Source organism: Mustelus asterias, chromosome 20, assembly GCF_964213995.1.
Source record: "Mustelus asterias chromosome 20, sMusAst1.hap1.1, whole genome shotgun sequence".
NCBI lineage: Eukaryota > Metazoa > Chordata > Chondrichthyes > Carcharhiniformes > Triakidae > Mustelus > Mustelus asterias.
In genome coordinates this window covers 14,215,062-14,237,283 of record NC_135820.1, presented here as the reverse complement: position 1 = coordinate 14,237,283, position 22,222 = coordinate 14,215,062, and the positions used below count along the sequence as shown (strand labels likewise).

Below are 22,222 nucleotides of genomic sequence, written 5' to 3'. Positions count from 1 at the left end.
TTAAAAGACCCTATCGAATCCGCCTCCACCACCGTTGCTGGCAGCCCATTCCACGCACCCACCACCCTCTGAGTGAAAAACTTACCCCTGATGTCTCCTCTGTACCTACTCCCCAGCACCTTATACCTGTGTCCTCTTGTGGCAACCATTTCAGCCCTGGGAAAAAGCCTCTGAGAATCCACTCGATCAATACCTCTCAACATCTTATACACATCTATCAGGTCACCCCTCATCCTTCGTCTCTCCAAGGAGAAAAGGCCGAGCTCACTCAACCTATCCTCATAAGGCATGCTCCCCAACCCAGGCAACATCCTTGTAAATCTCCTGTGCACCATTTCTATGGCTTCCACATCCTTCCTGTAATGAGGCGACCAGAACTGAGCACAGGACTCCAAGTGTGGTCTGACCAGGATCTTATATAGTTGCAACATTATCTCACGACTCCTAAACTCAATTCCTCGATTGATGAAGGCCAGTACACCATAGGCCTTCTTAACCACAGCCTCAACCTGCACAGCTGCTTTGAGCGTCATATGAACTCGGACCCCAAGATCCTCCTGATCTTCCGCTCTGCCAAGAGTCCTACCATTAATATTATATTCAGGCATCCTATTTGACCTGCCAAAATGAACCACCTCACACATATCTGGGTTGAACTCTATCTGCCACTTCTCCGCCCAGTCTTGCATCCTATCAATGTCTCGCTGCAACTTCTGACATCCCTCCACACTATCCACAACACCTCCAACCTTTGTGTCATCAGCAAACTTACCAACCCATCCCTCCACTTCCTCATCCAGGTCATTTATAAAAATCACAAAGAGTAAGGGTCCCAGAGCAGATCCCTGGGGCACTCCACTGGTGACCGACTTCCATGCAGAATATGACCAATCTATAACCACTCTTTGCCTTCTGTGGGCAAGCCAGTTCTGGATCCACAGAGCAATGTCCCCTTGGATCCCATGCCCCCTCACTTTCTCAATAAGCCTTGCATGGGGCACCTTATCAAATGCCTTGCTGAAGTCCATATATACTACATCTACTGCTCTTCCTTCATCAATGTGTTTAGTCACATCCCCAAAAAATTTCCATCAGGCTTGTAAGGCATGATCTGCCTTTGGCAAAGCCATGCTGACTATTCTTAATCATATTATACCTCTCCAAATCTTCATAAATCCTGCCTCTCAGGATCTTCTCCATCAACTTACCAACCACTGAGGTTGGACTCACTGGTTTATAATTTCCAGAGCTATGTCTACTCCCTTTCTTGAATAAAGGAACAACATCCGCAATCCTCCAATCCTCTGGAACCTCTCTCGTCTTCATTGATGATGCAAAGATCATCACCAGAGGCTCAGCAATCTTCTCCCACGCCTCCCACAGTAGCCTGGGGTACATCTCATTCGATCCCGGTGACTTATCTAACTTGATGCTTTTCAAAAGCTCCAACACATCCTCTTTCTTAATATCTACATGCTCAAGCTTTTCCGTCCGCTGCAAGTCTGCACTACAACCACCAAGATCCTTTTCCATAGTGAATACTGAAGTAAAGTATTCATTAAGTACCTCTACTATTTCTTCTGGCTCCATACAAACTTTCCCACCGTCACACTTGATAGGTCCTATTCTTTCACATCTTATCCTCTTGCTCTTCACATACTTGTAGAATGCCTTGGGGTTTTCCTTAATCCTGCCTGCCAAGGCCTTCTCATGACCCCTTCTGGCTCTCCTAATTTCCTCTTAAGATCCTTCCTATTAGCCGTATACTCTTCAAGATCTCGAACATTACCTAGCTCCCTGAACCTTTTGTAAGCTTTTCTTTTCTTCAGTAGGGCCAGTAAGACTCAGAGAAACAGCAGGCAGGGTGGGATTGCGAATCAGAGAGGGTCTGGTGGACTGAAGTGCATTTGTTTCAATGCGAGAAGTGTAACAGGTAAGGCAGATGAACTTAGACCTTGGATTAGTACTAGGAACTACGATGTTGTTGCCATTACAGAGACTTGGTTAAGGGAAGGACAGGATTGGCAGCTTAACATTCCAGAATACTGATGTTTCAGGTGGGATAGAGGGGGATGTAAAAGGGGTGGGGGAGTTGCACTACTGGTAAAGGAGAATATCACAGCTGTACTCCGGGAGGACACCTCAGAGGGCTCATACAGTGAGGCAATAAGGGTAGAGCTCAGGAAAAGGAAGGTGTAGTCACAATGTTGGGGGTTTACTACAGGCCACCGAACTGCCAGTGGGAGATTGAGGAACAGATATGTAGGCAGATTTTGGCAAGGTGTAAAAGTAACAGGGTTGTTGTAGTGGGAGATTTTAATTTCCCCAATATTGACTGGGACTCACTTAGTGCTAGGGGCATGGATGGGGCAGAGTTTGGAAGGAGCATCCAGGAGGGCTTCCTGAAACAGCATGTAGATAGTCCAACTAGGGAAGGGGCCATACTTGACCTGGTATTGGGAAATGAACCCGGCCAGGTGGTCGATGTTTCAGTAGGGGAGCACTTCGGGAACAGTGACCACAATTCAGTAAGCTTTAAGGTACTGATGGATAAAGATAAGTGTAGTCCTCAAGTTAATAGGCAAAATTGAGCGAAGGCTAGTTACAACAATATTAGGCAGGAACTGAAGAATGTAGATTGGGGCAGATGTCTGAGGGCAAATCAACATCTGGGATGTGGGAGGCTTTCAAGTGCAAGGTGATAGGGATTCAGGACCGGCACATTCCTGTAAGGATGAAGGATAAGTATGGCTAGTTTTGGGAACCTTGGATAACGAGCGATATTGTGAGCCTAGTCAAAGAGAAAAATTAAGCATTTGTCAAAGCTAGGAGGCTGGGAACACATGAAGCAAGTGTGGAATACAAGGAAAGTAGAAAGAAACTTAAGCAAGGAGTAAGAAGGTCGAAAAGGGGTCATGAAAAAGCATTCACCAGCAGGATTAAGGAAAATCCCAACGCTTTTTATACATGTATAAAGAGCAAGAGGGTAGCCAGGGAGTGGGTTGGCCCATTCAAGGACAAGGGAGGGGATCTATGCGTGGAGCCAGAGGAAATGGGCGAGATATTAAATGAGTACTTTGTGTCAGTAATCACCAAAGAGAAAGACTTGGTGGATGATGAGTCTGGGAACGGATGTGTAGATAGTTTGAGTCATGTTGAGATCAAAAAGGAGGAGGTATTGGGGTTCTTGAGAAACATTAAAGTAGACAAGTTCCCAGGGCCTGATGGGATATACCCCAGAATACTGAGAGAGGCAAGGGAGGAAATTGCTGGGGCCTTGAGAGAAGGCTACAGGGGAGGTCCCAGAGGATTGGAGAACAGCCAAAGTTGTCCCTTTGTTTAAGAAGGGTAGCAAGAATAATCCAAGTAATTATAGGCCGGTGAGCCTTATATCAGTGGTAGGGAAATTATTGGAGAGGATTCTTCGAAACAGGATTTATTCCCACTTGGAAATAAGTGGACGTATTAGTGAGAGGCAACATGGTTTTGTGAAGGGGAGTTCGTGACTCACGAACTTGATCGAGTTTTTCGAGGAAGTGATGAAGATGTTTGATGAGGGTAGGGCAGTGAATGTTGTCAACATGGACTTCAGTAAGGCCTTTGACAAGCTCCCTCATGGCAGACTGGTGCAGAAAGTGAAGTCGCACGGGATCAGAGGTTAGCTGGCAAGGTGGATACAAAACTGACTCGGTCAAAGAAGACACAGGGTAGCAGTGGAAGGGTGTGTTTCTGAATGGAGGGCTGTGACAAGTGATGTTCCTCAGTGATCAGTCTGGGACCTTTGCTGTTTGTAATATATATAAATGATTTGGAGGAAAATGTAACTGGATTGATTAGTAAGTTTGCGGACGATACAAATATTGGTGGATTTGTGGATAGTGATGAGGACCATCAGAGGATTCAGCAGGATATAGATCAGTTGGAGACTTGGGCGGAGAGATGGCAGATGGAGTTTAATCTGGACAAATGTGAGGTAATGCATTTTGGAAGGTCTAATACAGATAGGAAATGTCCAGTAAATGGCAGAACTCTTGAGAGTATTGATAGACAAAGGGATCAAATTGATAGGCAAAGTGTACAAATACACAGGTCACTGAAAGTGGCAATGCAGGTGGAGAAGGTAGTCAAGAAGGCACACGGCATGCTTGCCTTCATCGGCCGGAGCATTGAGTTTAAAAATTGGCAATTCATGGTGCAGCTTTATAGCATCTTAGTTCGGCCGCACTTGGAATATAGTGTTCAATTCTGGTCGCCACACTAGCAGAAGGATGTTGAGTCTTTGGAGAGGGTTCAGAAAAGATTTACCAGGATGTTGCCTGGTACGGAGAGCATTTGCTATGAGGAGAGTTTGGAGAAACTTGGTTTGTTCTTACTGGAGTGACGGAGGTTGAGGGGAGACCCGATAGAGGCCTCCAAGATTATGAGAGGCATGGAAAGAGTGGATAGTCAGAAACTTTTTCCCAGGGTGGAAGAGTCAATTACTAGAAGGCATAGGTTTAAGGTGTGAGGGGCAAATTTTAAGGGAGATGTACGAGGCAGATCTTTTATACAGAGAGTAGTGGGTGCCTGGAACTCGTTGCCGGGGGAGGTAGGGAAGCGGATACGGTAATGACTTTTAAAGGGCGTCTTGACACATACATGAATAGGATGGGAATAGAGGGATATGGTCCCCAGAAGGATAGGGGGTTTTAGTTAAGTCGGGCAGCATGGTTGGTGCAGGCTTGGAGGGCCAAAGGGCTTGTTCCTGTGCTGTACTTTTCTTTGTTCTTTCCTTGTTCTTTGTTGACTTAGCGAAGGTGAACTGGACAGCACCACTGGGGGGTAAATCTGTGGGAAACGAATGGGAACTACTAAAAGGTGAGATCCTAAACCTACAAGTAAACATAGTTCCTCCAAAAGTAGAGTGGGAATGTCGAATCCAGACCCCCCCCGCCCCGATTGTCAAGAAGAATACAAGGGCAGATCAAACGTAAAAAGAAAGTGCATGACAGGTACAATAACTGAACACTGCAGATAGCCGAGACTAATGCAGGAAGTGCAGGGACGAAATAAAAAGCGGAATAACAAAATCAGACAGAAGGCATGATAAAAGATTAGCAAGTAAACTTAAAGAAAACTCAAAGTGTTTTACAATATATTAATGGTAAAAGGTTAGTTAAGGAAGGAGTGGGACGCATCAGAGATGAGGATGGAAACGTGCGTAGATGCCCAAGCCGGGAGTTTAACCCAGGTCCCTGGTGTTGTGAGGCAGCAGTGCTAACCACTGTGCCACCGTGTGTAGATGTCAGAAGGGTTTTAAATTAATATTTTCTCTCCCTGTTTACAATGGAAAGGGATGATGCAGATTTAGTAGTCTGAAGAACACTGTGAGATATTGTATGCAGTCACAGAAAGTGCAATCGCTGTCCTTTTACCTCCTCCCTTCTCATCATCCCATTGCCTAAATACTCCTTTCAGGTGAAGCAGTGCCTCACATGCACGAGGGGCCATAAATCAAGCTAAGTGGCAGAAGAATTAGAGGGGACACGATGGAGAAAGTTTTTACTTAGACAGTGTCTGGAATTTGGTGCCCGAGTTGGTGTCGGAGGCAGAGACCATAAACCCGTTTGAAAAGTACTTGCATCTGCACCTTAAGTATTGTGAATTACAGGGCCATGGGCCGGGTGCAGAAAGATGGGATTAGAAAGGGCACCTCGGTCATTGGCTAGGCTCATAGTTTATTGCCCATTCCTAATTGGCCCTTTCGAAGGGGTGGTGAGCTGCAACTTTGAACTGCGGCCGTCCATGTGGTGTCGGTACATCCACAGTGTTGTGAGGGATGGAGTTCCAGGATTTTGTCCCAGCGACAGTGATGGAATGTTGACATATTTTGAAGTTGCCATGGTGAGTGACTTGAATGGGAACCTCTAGGTGGTGGAATTCATAGATATTTGCTCTCCTTATTCTTCTAGATGGTGGTCGTCATGGGTTTGGAAGGTGCTGTCTCAGGTTTCTTGCTGAGTCCCTCGCTAAGAAACACTGGCTGGTATTTTACGACCTCGTTCAGGTGAGGCTTGTAAAATCCCACCCAAGGCCAGTGGATAATCCCATTCTGTGATCTGCAGTAAAATTCTGGCCACCAGCTCTCTTCTTTCCTTTCAGATTATCCTTAAATATTGCATTTTTCCCAATTTTATGGACACGTTTCCAAATAACCCCTTTTTTGCCAGCGTGCCAATATTTTTGTCTGAAATGACTCCTGGATGGCACGGTGGCACAGTGCTTAGCACTGCTGCCTCACAACACCAGGGACCTGGGTTAAATTCCCGGCTTGGGCCACTGCCTGTGTGGAGTTTGCACATTCTCATTGTGCCTGCGTGGGTTTCCTCCAGGTGCTCTGCTTTCCTCTCACAGTCCAAAAGCTTAGGTGGATTGGCCATGGCAAATTGCTCCTTAATGTCAGGGGATTAGCAGGGTAACTGCGTGGGGTCATGTGGATAGGGCCTAGGTGGGATTGTGGTTAGTGCAGATTTGATGAACCGAAAGGCCTCCTTCTGTACTGTAGGATTCTATGATTCCGTGATTGTATGATTCTGTGTCTTGTGCATGTTATGAGGTTAATGACACCATATAAATGGAAATGGTATTATTTACTTGTCAAATGTGGACAGGTAAAGGGCGGCATGGAGACATAGTGGTGAGTACTGCTGCCTCACAGTGCCATGGACCCAGGATAAATTCAGGCCTCGGGTCACTGTCTGTGTGGAGCTTGCATGTTCTCCCTGTGTCTGTGTGGGTTTCCCCAGGTGCTCCGGTTTCATCTCAGACTCCAAAGGTGTGCGGGTTAGGGGGATTGTCCATGCTAAGTTGCTTCTGTAACTGCGTGGGGTTACAGGGATAGAGCCTGGGTAGGACTGCTGTCAGTGCAGGCTCAATGGGCCAAATGGCCTTCGTCTGCAGTGTAAAGATTCTATTATTCTATGGATAAACTTTGAAATCTCATGCCTGCACAGAAAAGGTGCGATATATCAGAAAACATCATAGCCATTTATATATTTGCTCACCGAGGTTTTTCAGCTTTCTCAGGAGTTCCTCTATTTCTAAAAGAATGAAAGATACATTTTTCATCGTCCGTTTACATAAAGCTCAACATCCATAGTCTTTTTATTTGCAAGATTCAATGGCAAGAATCAATATTATATTACACCCAAAGATAATAGGGACAAAAGCATCAAAACTCGCTGTTAAAACTCTCTGGTAAATAAACATGCATAAGTCCAATCCCCGGCTCCAGGATTTCAGCCACAGGTTCAAAGCATTTAGAAGAATGAGGCGAGATCAAAATGAGGTTGACAAGATGATAAGGGGGCTTGACAAATGGGGAGTAGTAAGGATGTTTCCTGTTATGGGGCAATCTAGAACAAGAGGTCATGGTTTTAAGATGAGAGGTAGCAGATTTAAAACAGAGGTGAGGAGAGATTACTTCCCACAAGGAGTCATGAGGCTGTACAAATCACTTTGCAGAGATATTTGGACTATCAGTAAATTTGAGGAGGAGATAGACAATTTTTAAATTAGTAATGGCTTTGAAGGGCTATGGTAAACTATCAAGAAATAAATTCTGCTGGAATATTTGGCAAGAAATGACGAGTGGGATTTTCTGAATTGAACTTTGAAGCAGGTTGTGATACACCAGTGCCAATAATCGACTCCTTTCCTGCTGGTTATCACACCATGCATTAATGGACCATCAGCTTGCAATCCCCCTTTTTGACTGCTGTTTGTACGAGCTCGTTTTGTACAAATGCATGGCTAGTAAAGCTGTCTGGGATCTAAGAAGAACAGCCAAATGTGGGTTCTTGATTAACTTCGTTCATAGTAAAAGAACATATGTTCATCAATAAAGAAACAACCATCAAGATGGTTGCAGTCGTAGATAAAGACAAGCAAAACATATCAATAGGATCATTAAGGCTACACAGTCTAATGGCAATGATCGGGTCATGCCTTATTAATGTAAACTAAAAAACATTACAGTGTTAATCTGCGAATTATAGTCAATTTTATATTTTATAGTTATTTTATAGTCAAGCTTCAAGTTTATAGTAACTTGATCGACAGGCTTCACATTTTTAGGTGTCCAGATCACCAACAACCTGTCCTGGTCCCTCCATGCCGACACTATAGTTAAGAAAGCCCACCAACTTCCTCTGCTTTCTCAGAAGACTAAGGAAATTTTTAATGTCAGCTACGACTCTCACCAACTTTTACAGATGTACCATAGAAAGCATTCTTTCTGGCTGTAACACAGATTGGCATGGCTCCTGCGCTGCACAAGACTGCAAGAAATAACAAAAGGTCATGAATGTAGCTCAATGTCCATCATGCAAACCAGCCTCCCATCTATTGACTCTGTCTAAACTTCCTGCTGCCTCAGCAAAGCAGTCAGCGTAACTAAAGACCCTACGCACCCCGGACATTCTCTCTTCCACCTTCTTGCATCGGGAAAAAAGAAACACAAATCTGAGATCACGCACCAACCGACTCAAGATCAGCTTCTTCCCTGCTACCGTCAGACTTTTGAATGGACCTACCTTGCATTAAGTTGATCTTTCTCTACACCCTATGACTGTAAGACTACATTCTGCACTCTCTCCTTTCCTTCTCTATGAACAGTGTACTCTCTTTGTATAACACACAGGAAACAATACTTTTTACTGTATGCTAATACATGTGACAAGAATAAATCAAATCAAATCAAATTAATTTGGAGACCAGAAGTTGACAATTCAGCTATTATGTCATGATGGTTATGACCATACAGCACTGCTATTTGCTTGGTAACTGTTACCTGAATTCCATTGAAAATACAAGATATGTGGGACGACATTGGCAGGATTGATGCATGAAGAGAAAGCTCATGCAGGTGCAGAAATGGGTTAAGAAATTAATTGGTATGTAGAAGGCAAAGTCAGCTAGTTTGCTTAATTTTCAAACAAAACCCAACGGATATCCTAGCTGTAAGTATATGGATGGATAATACATTAGAATCATTGAAATGGCGATCAAAGTGACTTATTCATTGTATCCAATTGAATACATTTTCCAAGAACCAGTGAGTAAGTTTAAGATATTGGTGCAGTACCAATAGTGGCTGGGAACTATGGACTCTATTTTACCATTGCCTTGCACCCATTTTCAGGTGCGAAAACGTGGTAAAGTCGGGTGTGAGGCCTTTATCGCGATCTGCACCCGCATCCGCACAGATCGCCGCTTTACTGAAACCCGGGAATGGTGGCGATTCGATTCGCGCCTCAAAATGGGCGCAATGATGATTTAAATGCATTTGCATGCATTTAAATTGAATTAATGAACTGCCCGCCCAACTTAATCAGCATTTCCCCCTTTACCGTCGCGTTTGCCGATCCAGAACCGCACCTTAATGGACCTGCAAAATAAAGTCTGAGTCGGATGCTCCAGCCTCTGAAGTGTTTCCAATGGCTCTCTGACTCAGTGGTGGTGGGGGGGGGGGGGGGGGGGGGAGGGGGGGGGGAGAGGAGGGAGCTGGATAAGATCATTCTCTTGTTGGAGGGGGGAGGAGGGGAGTGAGGTCAGATCGTAGTCTGGTTGAGGGGGGAGGAGGGAGAGGCGGGTCAAATGTATCTCTGGGGGGGAGGGCCGATCGTTATCTGGTGGTGGGAAGGAGGGCTGATCGTTGTCTGGTGGTTGGGGGGGGACTGATCGTTGTCTGGTGGTGCCGAGGAGGGCTGATCATTGTCTGGTAGTTGTGGTGGGGGGGGGGGGGTGAGGAGGCGGGTCAGATGTTCCTCTGGAGGGGAGGGGGAGTGATGCCAGACCATTCTCTGGGGGGGGGGGAGTGAGGCAAGTTCATTGTTCGGGGTGGGGGGGGGGGGGAGTGAGGCCAGATCATTGTCTGGGGTGGGGGGGTAGTGAGCCAGATCATTGTATGGGGGGGAGTGAGGCCAGACATTCTCTGGGGGGGGGGGAGGGAGTGAGGCCAGATCATTGTCTTGGGGGGGAAGAGGAAGGCGGGTAGATAGATCTCTGGCAGGGAGGGCAGATGGATCGCTGGTGGGGGGGCAGATGGATCTCTGGTGGGGGGGCAGATGGATCTCTGGTGGGGGGGCAGGGGGTTTTGCTGCCACTCTGCGGGCGATCGGTGGGTAGGGAGAGGGGCAGGGGTGGCGATCGGTCTGGGTAGTGGGGGGGTGGATAAGGGAGACAGTGATGTGTGTGTGTCCCTTATCCACCCCCCACACCAGACCAATCGCCATCCCTGCCCCCTCCCCCCCCCCACTGATCGCCCGCAGAGTGGCAGCGGACCACCCCTGCCCCCCACCAGAGATCCATCTGCCCCCCCCCACCAGAGATCCATCTGCCCCCCCCCACTCCCCAACAGATATCCATCTGCGCCCCCCCCTCACCCCCGAGATACACCCTCGCTCCCGCTTTTCCCTCCTGGGCCGCTTTCTCTGCTTTCTCCGGCCCGGGAGCAGTCTGACATGGGCGCGCTGTTTTAAATTTTTTTCTGACTGCGCATGTGCAGTCAGGTTGCAAAGTTGGGCCGAGAGGTGGCGGATGGAGTTTAATGCGGAGAAGTGTGAGGTAATTCACTTTGGTAGGAATAACAGATGTGTTGAGTATAGGGCTAACGGGAGGACTTTGAATAGTGTGGAGGAGCAGAGGGATCTAGGTGTATGTGTGCATAGATCCCTGAAAGTTGGGAATCAAGTAGATAAGGTTGTTAAGAAGGCATATGGTGTCTTGGCGTTTATTGGTAGGGGGATTGAATTTAGGAGTCGTAGCGTTATGTTGCAACTGTACACAACTCTGGTGCGGCCGCACTTGGAGTACTGTGTGCAGTTCTGGTCCCCACATTACAGGAAGGATGTGGAGGCTTTGGAGAGGGTGCAGAGGAGGTTTACCAGGATGTTGCCTGGTATGGAGGGGAGATCCTATGAGGAGAGGCTGAGGGATTTGGGATTGTTTTCGCTGGAAAGGCGGCGGCTAAGAGGGGATCTTATTGAAACATATAAGATGATTAGAGGTTTAGATAGGGTGGATAGTGATAGCCTTTTTCCTCTGATGGAGAAATCCAGCACGAGGGGGCATGGCATTAAATTGAGGGGGGGTAGTTATAGAACCGATGTCAGGGGTAGGTTCTTTACCCAGAGGGTGGTGAGGGATTGGAATGCCCTGCCAGCATCAGTAGTAAATGCGCCTAGTTTGGGGGCGTTTAAGAGATCCGTAGATAGGTTCATGGACGAAAAGAAATTGGTTTAGGTTGGAGGGTCACAGTTTTTTTTTTAACTGGTCGGTGCAACATCGTGGGCCGAAGGGCCTGTTCTGCGCTGTAATGTTCTATGTTCTATGTTCTATGTTCTATGTGCAGTTCTGAGCTCCGATCATTCACAGAGTGAATGGAACTGTGAATGGCTGAGAGCCTATGGCGGTGGGGGGGCGGGGGGGGCGGGGGGCGGGGGGGGGGGGGGGGGGGCGGGGGGGTGGTGGGGTGGTGCTGAAAGCAGATTTCTAAGTGTGCTCTGCATTACGCCCAGATTCGGCACTTAGAATGAAAATGGTAAAATCAGGCCCTATGATTTTACATTAACATCTCGAACATGGGCATTGTCAAGAGATTGTATAATATTTAGAGTCCTCGTAAATTATGATGAATACATTAATAAGGCCACACTTACAAAATAAGAAAAGAACACGTCCATTAAATTTCATGTTTACAACTGTGATGTGAGTAACTTTGGAGGGAGGAATGAGGAAAACAACGTGCACTGCAGAATGATAAATCACAGGATGCCTGGGGTGGACATACAACAGCAGTGTTAAGCCGCAGTGGGAATTGAGAAAGTTCCTAGAATGTCATAAGGAACCTTGGGTGTTTCTAAAAAATAGAGTAACAGTGTTTCTAAAATAAACTGTTGAAATTCGAAGTCTTTAAGGACCAATCTTTCGGCACAAGCCGCAGTTTTGTCCGTACACCAGAAAATGTCAAACACTTCTGCAAATGGTTTGGGTGATTTGTGGCCAGTGGGGTGCAGATTGATGAGTTTGTCGAATGGAAAATCTAAGGATGCTCTCATTGGAGCACAGCATTTCCCAGGAAGCTTTCATAATTCAAATTACGAAATGTTCTGATAGGACAAAAATAACATTTCTTTGCACTGGGCAAGAAGGAGGCATATTTCGTAGAATACATAGAATTGAATCCCTACAGTTCAGAAGGAGGCCATTCGGCCTATCCAGTCTGCACTGACCACAATCCGACCCAGACCATATTCCTGTAACCCCACATATTTACCCTAATAATCTCCCTGACACTAGGGTCAATTTAACATGGCCAATCAACGTAACCCGCACAGTTTTGGACTTGGCTAGGTAAATGAGGCAAATTGAGAAAATAAGTAAGGTGCCACTGTGTAAAGTTAATGTCTGGAATCTGCTCTGCCTAAAATGATGATGTAAGCACATTTGAATATAAAAGAGTACAGGGACTTCCCATTCTATCCATCTTTAGTTCCCGTTACCTAACCTCACAATATAACTGCCTGATCATTGAACGAGTGCCTTCTATTGGTTCAAGGTCTGCGAAAATTGCTTATCTTGTCTCTTAGCATTGCAGTGGATGTTGAATTTGCAACATTGCTTGGATATCTCTGAAGCGAATTAGAACACGATGGGAAGCATTGCAATATTACAGGTGTGTTGTGTCACTGTTTAGGAAAATTCTAGATATGGTGTGTAACAGACAAATAAAATGACATTTCAAAAGAAAATGTTGTGCTTTTATATTTTACCTTTCTGTTTCTGAATCAGCGCTCCTCCTGTTCCAAAATGATAATTTGTCTTTAAATTCGATTTTGACTGCCACTATACACCAGCAAAGCACAAACAGATACCTGTACATTTCCAACACCATTCAAGCAACTCTGAGAACAAATAGCTAACAAAACAACACGGGATAAAATGCCTCACAGTCGATGACTAAAGTAATTATTGCTCAACATATGTACACAGTCATGAAGGGGCTCAGACATAATCGACAGAAAAGACTTGTTTTCCTTACTTGAGGGGGTCATAGACTTACATTGATTAATAGAAGGATTAGAGGAAGCCTGAGGAAAAGCCTTTGGACAATTGACAGCTCGATGTCAGGTAAATTTCTCAGCAAACTAATCACCTCATAATCAGGAATTCTATTTATGACCTTACTTTTTGAAATGCAGTTTTGTTTGGGTGGAGGGCACCTGACATTCACTGCTTAAATTGGGGTTGAACCCATAGCGTTCACCTGGATCTGCATCTGATGTGCTGTAACCTGCAAGCCTACCGACTGCGTGCTGCAAAGTGGGATTAAAATTAGAAGCCAGTTTCTTGAATGCCTTTCTGGCCAGTGCAGACAAGATGGGTTGTTGGACTCTTCCTGCACCATAACTTCCCTTTTATTTTGACAAACAATACTTATATGCAATGCAGCACCTCCAGGTACCTTTGTACAAAGCTGCAGTGTCAAGCATGATTTTTGTGATCAAGCACTGCTTTGAGAAACAAAACTGCCTTTCAGAAAGTAAATACACAAATAGGATTCCTGATTATGAGGTGATTAGATTGCTGAGAAATTTACCTGACTTCGAGCCGTCTGGGAGACGTGAGTCAGATGAGAGTCAAAGCCGTAAAGAGTCGTAAAAAGAGAATATTGTGGATGCTGGAATCTGAAACAAAAACAGAAAATGCTGGAAAATCTCAGCAGGTCTGACAGCATCTGTGGGGAGAGATGACAAGTTGATTCAGATTGCTCTGACAAAGAGTCATCTAGACTCGAAACGTTAGTTCTATTCTCTCCCCACAGATGCTGTCAGACCTACTGAGATTTTCCATCATTTTCTGCTTTTATTCTGTGAAAGATTGTAACTGGATCAGGATGGTGATGAGCATCGTGCTAACACTGTACCCACTTACTTAGGCCTCATTGCTTCCATGTCAATCTTGCCTGAACTTCCTGACTCAGGCTGGACAAGATCTAGGAAGTGCAGTTTTCACTGGAGACTAGCTCTCATGGATCTAGCTGGTAACAACAGGAACAAAAATTTAAGAAGGAATGATAGAATGTGATATGCCCAGCAACACGTGAAAAATCTGCCTAGCGACAGCACTAATCAGAATTCAAAGGGGACTATAATACATAACCATTCCCAGAAATGAGATTCGCAGGCATCCAGACAGAATCAGGGTTAAATACCAATCATTAGGAAACAGCTTATCTAGATGACCAAGAGTTCAGTGGAGGTATACAAAAGCTAATTTTGGGAGACATAGATTTTCAGATAGAGACCGCCCAAATATACAGAAGGGAGGTAGTTGAGGAACCAGTTTGTAATTGCCAGCGCTTCCATAAGCAAAGAGGCAAGTTTAACATCTAACAGCCAAGCGAGATTAGAACACCTAAGAACTGGACAGGCCAGTTCACCAGCTCAGAGAGTGAGAGGCTATTTTAACATATAAGAAGTTTTAGAGCCAAGATAGTACTGAATGTTTTGTACAGGCTGTTTAAATATCTTCGTTGGGCCGAGAAAATACGTTTCACAGACTTGATCATCCACCTTATATTGCATGGCAACTATAAGCTGGATTTGACTTATAGATTTATTTAACTTGGATGTTGTTTGTGAACAGGAAAGTATTAAAGAATTCAGAGATCACATATAAGTAATTTCTATATAAAATATGTGCATTTAGCTTTTCATACATTTAATTGTCCTGGAGTGTTATAGTCCTAGTTGTGTGTATTTGTTTTTTTTAAGTTTTGTAAAATATCTTTAGCAGTTGTTTTACGACGACTGGGCTGGTTATCTCCATTGGGGATTTAACATGCCTCCTTACATCATTCAAAGTCAGAACTACACACCACCACGAATCAGTGTTCTAATTTTAGACACATCCACAGATACCATCTGTGTGGTTCATGACACAAGCATCAAAATCCTGTAGTTATGCCCTTCTTTGCTATAATAGCTACTGGAAAGCATGCAAGTTGAAAAGACTAATTGAAATCGATTGGCCAGGGAGACAGTAAGTCTCTATGGTAAGTGGATAGTATTTGGGAGATCAGAGGACAAGAGGTTGGCATTGGTGTGTAAGGGGTGGTAGTGGTCATTCTTGGGAAGAGCTGGACATGGGAGTTGGAGTGTCAGATATTTAGGGGATGGGGAATTGAAACAGGGTGCGTGATGTAACATTGGGGATGGGTGTCAGACTGAGGAGTGTTGGACATATGTTGGGGTGTTGGACATCTGTGGGGGGAGGTGAGGAATGTTGTCTAGATGGTTTGTGGAGTGGGGATGGGCTGGGGGACACCGCCATGTTAGGGGATCTCCAGGCCGGTCACGTTTGGTGGTCAGTTGCACTCGGGGACAGAGGAGTGGTTGTGTCAGGTTTGATTTTGTGTGGACATAACAGTGTCGTTGAGCCAAGTTCTGTGGTAGGGTCCAGTGGGTCCTGGGAAGATCCTGTTGGACTGGAGGACTGCCTCTGGTGGATTGGGAGGTTAGGGGTCAGGCCGCGGAAGGGGTGACATCTGATTGGTTTGTGAGATGGCCAGCCTGGTTGGGAGTTTAGTTGGGGTTAAGTGTTGTCGAGCCAATTTTGGGGAGTCTTGTTGGAGCGTGAGGGTGAAGGTCCAGCCAATTCGGCTAGGCTGCAGGCACCAGCCTACTTTAGATGTTGGGTTGTATTGGAATAGGCTTCAGCCATTGGGAGGTGATGGACAAGTTCATAGGGAGGATCAGGCTGGGAGTTTAACACTCCTGACAGAATTTGGGAGAGGCTTTATACTTCCTAACTTTCTGTGAGTAACTATGAGTATAACTCTGCCAGAAAGATCCAAAGATAACAATTTAGATCCCAAATTCAGATTGCTCCTGACGCAGTGCTATTGCCCAGTGGAAGTTAGCACGTTTGGGTAATTGGCATAAAAGGGCTTAGCTGGGAATTTCAGCACAACCCTCCCCTCCAACCCCACCGCCCCCACCCCCGCACCCCTTCCCCATGGCCCACCCTCCCCTCAACACCCTCCTCCCCCGCCCCACCCCAATCTACTGTCATGGAGCCCAGAATTTACAGCTGAAACTGAAAGTAGCTTGATGTTCCTATGGAAACAGGAACTTGAGACGAAAACAAGGACAAATAGTTGCTAACTGGGCTTTGAATTTCCGGCTGCATTATATTTTTCAACAAACATCCACCTCTCCCTCTCCCACCTCACTCCACTCCATCACCCCAGCCATAGAGGCCGATCCATAGGCACACACATGTACACATACAACACAGTAATAGCTTATTTATGAGGAGGAAAGTCAAGCCATGAGATCAGTAATGATCTCATTAAATGGCGGGGCAGGCTCAATGGGCCGAATGAACTACCTGTCGTTCAATATCTTGTGATCTTATGGTTATCGCTCCATTACTTTAATCTGCCCTCATTTGGAAATTCCTTTCCTTCGTGATTTTGTTTAGATGCGAATAGAACAATTAGTGTTTAGTAGAAAAAAATACACAAGTAGCTTTCTTTTGGAGTCAGTCCCCGTTCAGATCTTGGTAGATTCAGGTCAATATAAAGGGAAGAGTTCAGTTGCAGATAGATGGAGCTGTCTGTAGGAAATGGTGAAGGAGGGAAGTAGTGGGGAGATGGGAAAGGAAGGTCAATAAGGCAAATTGAGGGAGCCGGGCAGCAACAGTTTGGGATGACATTTTTTTATAGCACTCCTGGAAATCCGTGTGCAAAGTCTGCTATCTTGTGGCAATTCCGGCCGAGCTGCGACAATGCTGAACAAAATCCATCTCCACTTGGGAAATACAAAGCGTTGGGGGGATGGGAGATGGGCGGGGGGGGGGGGGGGGGGGGTGTAGGATGGGAATTCGGCTGATGAGATGAATTCACTGTACATTTTCAGTCATTGCAATGTTTCTTCTTTCCGGACACCTATCCTGGTTTCGTCGGCAACTTCAATGGATATTTGTCAGTACAATATAAATAGCTTTCTCCTGTTCATTCGTGCTTTCTTCCAGCTAACTTTTGGTTAATGTTTGAAAGAGTAAAATGTTAGCCGGGGTTATGGGGATAAGACAGGAACTTGGAGTTGAGGATTATCATATCAGATCAGTCATGATCTCATTGACTGGCGGAGCAGACACAGTGGCTCCTGTATCTTAATGTTATTCCTCGATTACATTAATCTGCCCTGTCTGAAAATTCATTTCTTTTCAGCTTCCTCGACAGAGGATCCTTGCGAAACTATGGCTTAGCTGGCGCAATAGAGCAAATCACTGTATTTATTTAGGAGTAAAAGATCCAACATTTCACATTTAAATTTGCTGCACTTGGGGGGTGGGTGAATATCAACATGGTGACATTTAATGATCAATCTTTTTTTTATGTCGAAAGGAGTTAGTTGTTGGAGACTTAGTTAGCGGAGTTGGATAACTTAGCCAACTTAATTAACAGTAACTGGGAAGTGGATTGACTCCTGCTGCTGAGGGCTGACTTGAACATAGAAGCAAGGAAAGCAAAGAAAAGCTACAAAATGAGTTCCTCACTTGAACCTTCAGAAGAAAAATAACTTTCGTTCTCAGAGATGGAGTAGCATTAGTGATACTTCAATTACAGCAAAGAAATTTGAATTCGAAAGGGAACAAATTTGGGAAATACTGGAAAAAATGAAGAAGAGTTCCAATTGGACTTTGAACGAATAGTGTAAGAAAGATGAATTCACGAAAACGAGTAAAGAAAGGGACAGTAAAGAATTGGAAAGAACAAATAAATAATCAAAGTATGCTCATCAGAAGGGTAAGGACAGAATGGCTCAAAGGTAACTCATAGTTATTTGTTTGGCAAATAACATGGCTCTGCTGCCTAAATTAGGCAGTAACTTGTTGAAGTGTACTTTGAGTAAATATTATTTGTTTGTGCTCCCCACATAGCACAGTATTTAGCCCTGCTGCTTCACAGCGCCAGGGACCCAGGTTTGGTTCCCGGCTTGGGTCACTGTCTGTGTGGAGTGTGCACTTTCTTGCCGTGTCTGCGTGGGTTTCCTCTGGGTGCTCCGGTTTCCTCCCACATTCTGAAAGACATGCTGGTTAGGTGCATTGACCCGAACAGGCACCGGACTGTGGCGACTAGGGGAATTTCATAGTAACTTCATTGCAGTGTTAATGTAAGCCTTGTGACTAATAATAAATAAAAGGGGATAGGTTTTTACAGGTGTGCTCAATCCTTACAAAACAACACTTGGATGACTATGCCAGAGGGATGATTGCTGTCTCAAAACATATAAATTAGTATCAGAAGCCCAGAGAGAGAAATTTGAATAGAAAATAAAGTCAGGTCTGTGAGAAATTTGCGTGAGAAGAGCGAATGTTAGAACCATAGAACCATAGAAAATTACAGCTCCGAAACAGGCCTTTTGGCCCTTCTTGTCTGTGCCGAACCATTTTTTGCCGAGTCCCACTGACCTGCACTTGGACCATATCCCTCCAAAACGAGGGCTCGTCCGGGATTTGAACCCGGGACCTCTCGCACCCTAAGCGAAAATCATACCCCTAGACCAACGAGCCGGCTTACTGGAATGCTGTTGCTGAAATGGTAAAGATCCATGAAGATAAGACCAAAGTTGGAAAACCTTTCAGAATCAATTATCGTGGTAGAATTTGCCATCATGTTCCTTTGGGAATAAGGATGAATCCACACAGACAGTGACCCAAGCCGGGAATCAAACCTGGGTCCCTGGCGCAGTGAAGCAGCAGTGTTAAACATTGTGCTACCGCAGGGAGCACAAACAGATAATTTTTACTCAAAGTACACTTCAACTAGTTACTGAATGAATTCAACGATGGTAGAATAAGAAGTGCTGTGGAGTTGGAAGTTCATTATGAATAAACTGTTTACGCTGTAAAGGGTTTGTTTTAAAGCCGAGCAGACGTGGGCTCCCAACGTGACCTCAGCCTGTGAAGCAACCTTACCTTAATTGCTGGCAGCACATCGCCACACCGAAACACACACGCACGCACACACACACGCACACGCACGCACACACACAAACACACATAGGCACGCACACGCGCGCACACACACACACACCACAGGCACACAGATACATGCACACACATTTAGACATGCACAAATATGTATATGTACACAAACATACACACACACAGAAACACTCATGCATATATACACGCTCGGATATATACACACACACATCTATATACACACACACACATCATATATATATATATATATTTCAGGCATGTATATACACACATACATAGACACACACAGATATATTTAGACACACACACACACAGTGGATAGCGAGAAAACATATATATACATCTTCAGCCCAGTTGAGTCATCAATTTCCATATCACCAGCCTAACAACAATGGAAACAAGTTTTCGGATCATACTGCACCTTACCTGTATCCTGTAGAATGTTTCTGAGTTCGTCGAGTTCTGAGAAAAAACCCTCGGAAGGTCAGTGAACATATTAAAATGGGAAACAACACCTTGGATACCAATTTATTGCCTTTTGATTTTTTTGGTATGTTGTCATCACTTTATCGTAATGACCAAAAGTAAGGAGTTCAAGGTTCCAAGTGTTTGATTAGATTCTGGACAGATTGATCCACCTCCCTCACACCTTTACATTTACAGACGTTGATCTAATAACAATCAAGCTAATGCAAATTGAAATCCTGCCATGACATTAAGATTATTTTTTTAAAGTCGAGAACGAAGATGTATGGCCACCAATAAATCTGGCAGGGAATTTATTTAAAATGAATGGTTATCCAGATAGCAGAGAGAATAAGAGGCACGTGAGACCAATTGAGTACATATGGGGATTAGCATAGATAATGAGGGAAACAAATAGTTCCACAAGGGAGAAATTAATAGAGGCGTTTGCTGATCTGATTTGATGAAATATGTTAGACGGAACTCTTTGGGGCATGAAAGTACATCACTGACTATTTTGGCGAAATCAAGGGTTTCTCTATTCTACCTTCTATGATATTTAACTGAAAACAACATTCGAGTCATAGAGCTGTACAGTGCAGAAAAGGCCCTTCGGCCCGTCGAGTCTGCACCGACAATAACTGCCACTAAAGTCACGCTAATTCCACTTTCCATCACTTGTCCTGTATCCTTGAATGTTATGATGTTTCAAGTGATCATCCAAACATCACCTTTTCAGACACTGAATTCCAGATACTCACCGCACTCTGAGTGAAAATTATGTTTGCTCAAACCCCTTCTGAATCCCCTGCCTCTTACGCTAAAACTATGCCGCCTTGTGACTGGCTCCTCCACCAAGGGATACAGTGCTTCCTGTTCACCATGTCCATACCACTCATAAGTTTATTCACCTCAATCAGGTCCCCCTGAAGCCATCTCTGCTCTAAAGAAAACAATCAACGCCCATCTAGTCTCCTCTTATAGCTCAAATGTTCCAACCCAGGCAACATCCTGCTGAATCTCCTCTGTTCCGTCTCTGTTGCAATCACATCCTTCCTTTAGTGTGGAGACCAGAACTGCACACAGCACTCCAGCTGTGGCCTAATCCATGCTCTGTACAGCTCCAGCATTACCTCCTTGCTCTTATATTCCTTCGAAACTATTCTATCGACATGTTCTTCCTTAATGAATGAATAACATTCATTATGAGCATGTCTGTTGACAGATGGGGAGATAAAGATCTTGTGCGTCACTGTCCCTTCAGGGAAAGCACTCTGTCTAAGTTCCATCCTCTCAGCCTTGAACACACACGCCAACATGGAGAAGTGCACTTAAAGGCGTTCTCAAAAGAACATCCTATAATCATGACTTTCACAGAAAAATTCTGAGTGGGCGTACTGAAACATGTCCTGGCAACGACATCCAGGTCCTGAGAGCGTGTACAATGGACCAGAGCAAATCTGTAACTGCGGAGACAGGGGAGACACAAGCCAGACGGAAACAAAATAGAATTTTACTTATTCGGAAGGGAGAAAGTGATAGAAATTAACTCCGAGACAAACAATTAGCAATCCCCCAATCTGCAAGATCAGACAAGTAACTAAATCACTACAGCTTGTATCGTTGGGTGGCGACTTGGGGAAATGCCACCAGATATTGAATGATAAATTGCTGGATGACATAAATGATAGTTTAATTTAACATTTTGGACAGAAAAAGACGGAAAAGAGAATTGCAACTATCGTTCATTCCAGCACAAATTAAATTAATCTTTTAAGAGAAAGTAACATTTTAAGATAATAGACCAGTCACCTGATTTGCTGTCAGTGCTGGTTACAAATGGATATTTTTAGACTTATCCAGAGAATACAGTGCAGAAAGAGACCATTCAGCTCATCGAGTCAGCACTGGCTCTTCGAAAGAGCATCCAGCCCAGGCCCAGTAACCCCACGCATTGAGTATGACCAATCCAACTAGCCTACACAAGTTTGGACATTAAGGGGCAATTTCGTACTGCCAGTCAAGCTAACCAGCATATCTTTGGACTTTCTGTGGAAAACAGAGCACACGGAGAAACCCATGCAGGTGTGGGGAAAATGTGCAAACTGCACACACCAGCCCATTGTCCTGGTGCTGTGAGGCAGCAGTGCGAACCACTGTGCCACTGCCAAATTCATCAATAGCTGACTTTCTTTGCTCTTGCTGCTGCCTGCTTTGGATTAATTGGTGACGTTTGATTAACTTGGTCCGTCAGCACCTCCATTATTACTATGTCAATGTAATTACCAGAGTAGTGAATACAATCTACTGAACAAAGGGAGGATGGTTGATGATTTGAATTCCATCATGATACATAAATACATAGAAACTAGAAGCAGGAATAGGCCAATCGACCCTTCAAGCCTGCTCTGCCATTCATTTTGATCGTGGATGACCATCAAATTCAATATCCTGATGCCTCCTTCCTCCCATACCCTTGATTCCTTTAGCCCTAAGAGCTATATCTAATTTCTTCTTGAAATCAGACAACGTTTTGGCCTCAACTACATTGTGTGGTAGTGAATTCCACACATTGACCACCCTCTGGGTGAAGACATTTCTCCTCACCTCAGTCCTAAAAGATTTACTCCTTATCCTCAAACGATGAGCCCTTGTTCTGGATTCCCCCACCTTTCAGAACATTCTTTCTGAATCTATC

General features: G+C 44.7%; 1 non-coding gene across 1 annotated transcript; it reads right to left on the bottom strand.

Moving 5' to 3' along the window:
* Positions 1-18,552: 18,552 nt before the first annotated feature.
* On the bottom strand, positions 18,553-18,624 carry trnap-agg (transfer RNA proline (anticodon AGG)). Its single transcript has one exon. It is a non-coding gene; the product is annotated as a tRNA-Pro (tRNA).
* Between the last annotated feature and the right edge of the window lie 3,598 nt (positions 18,625-22,222).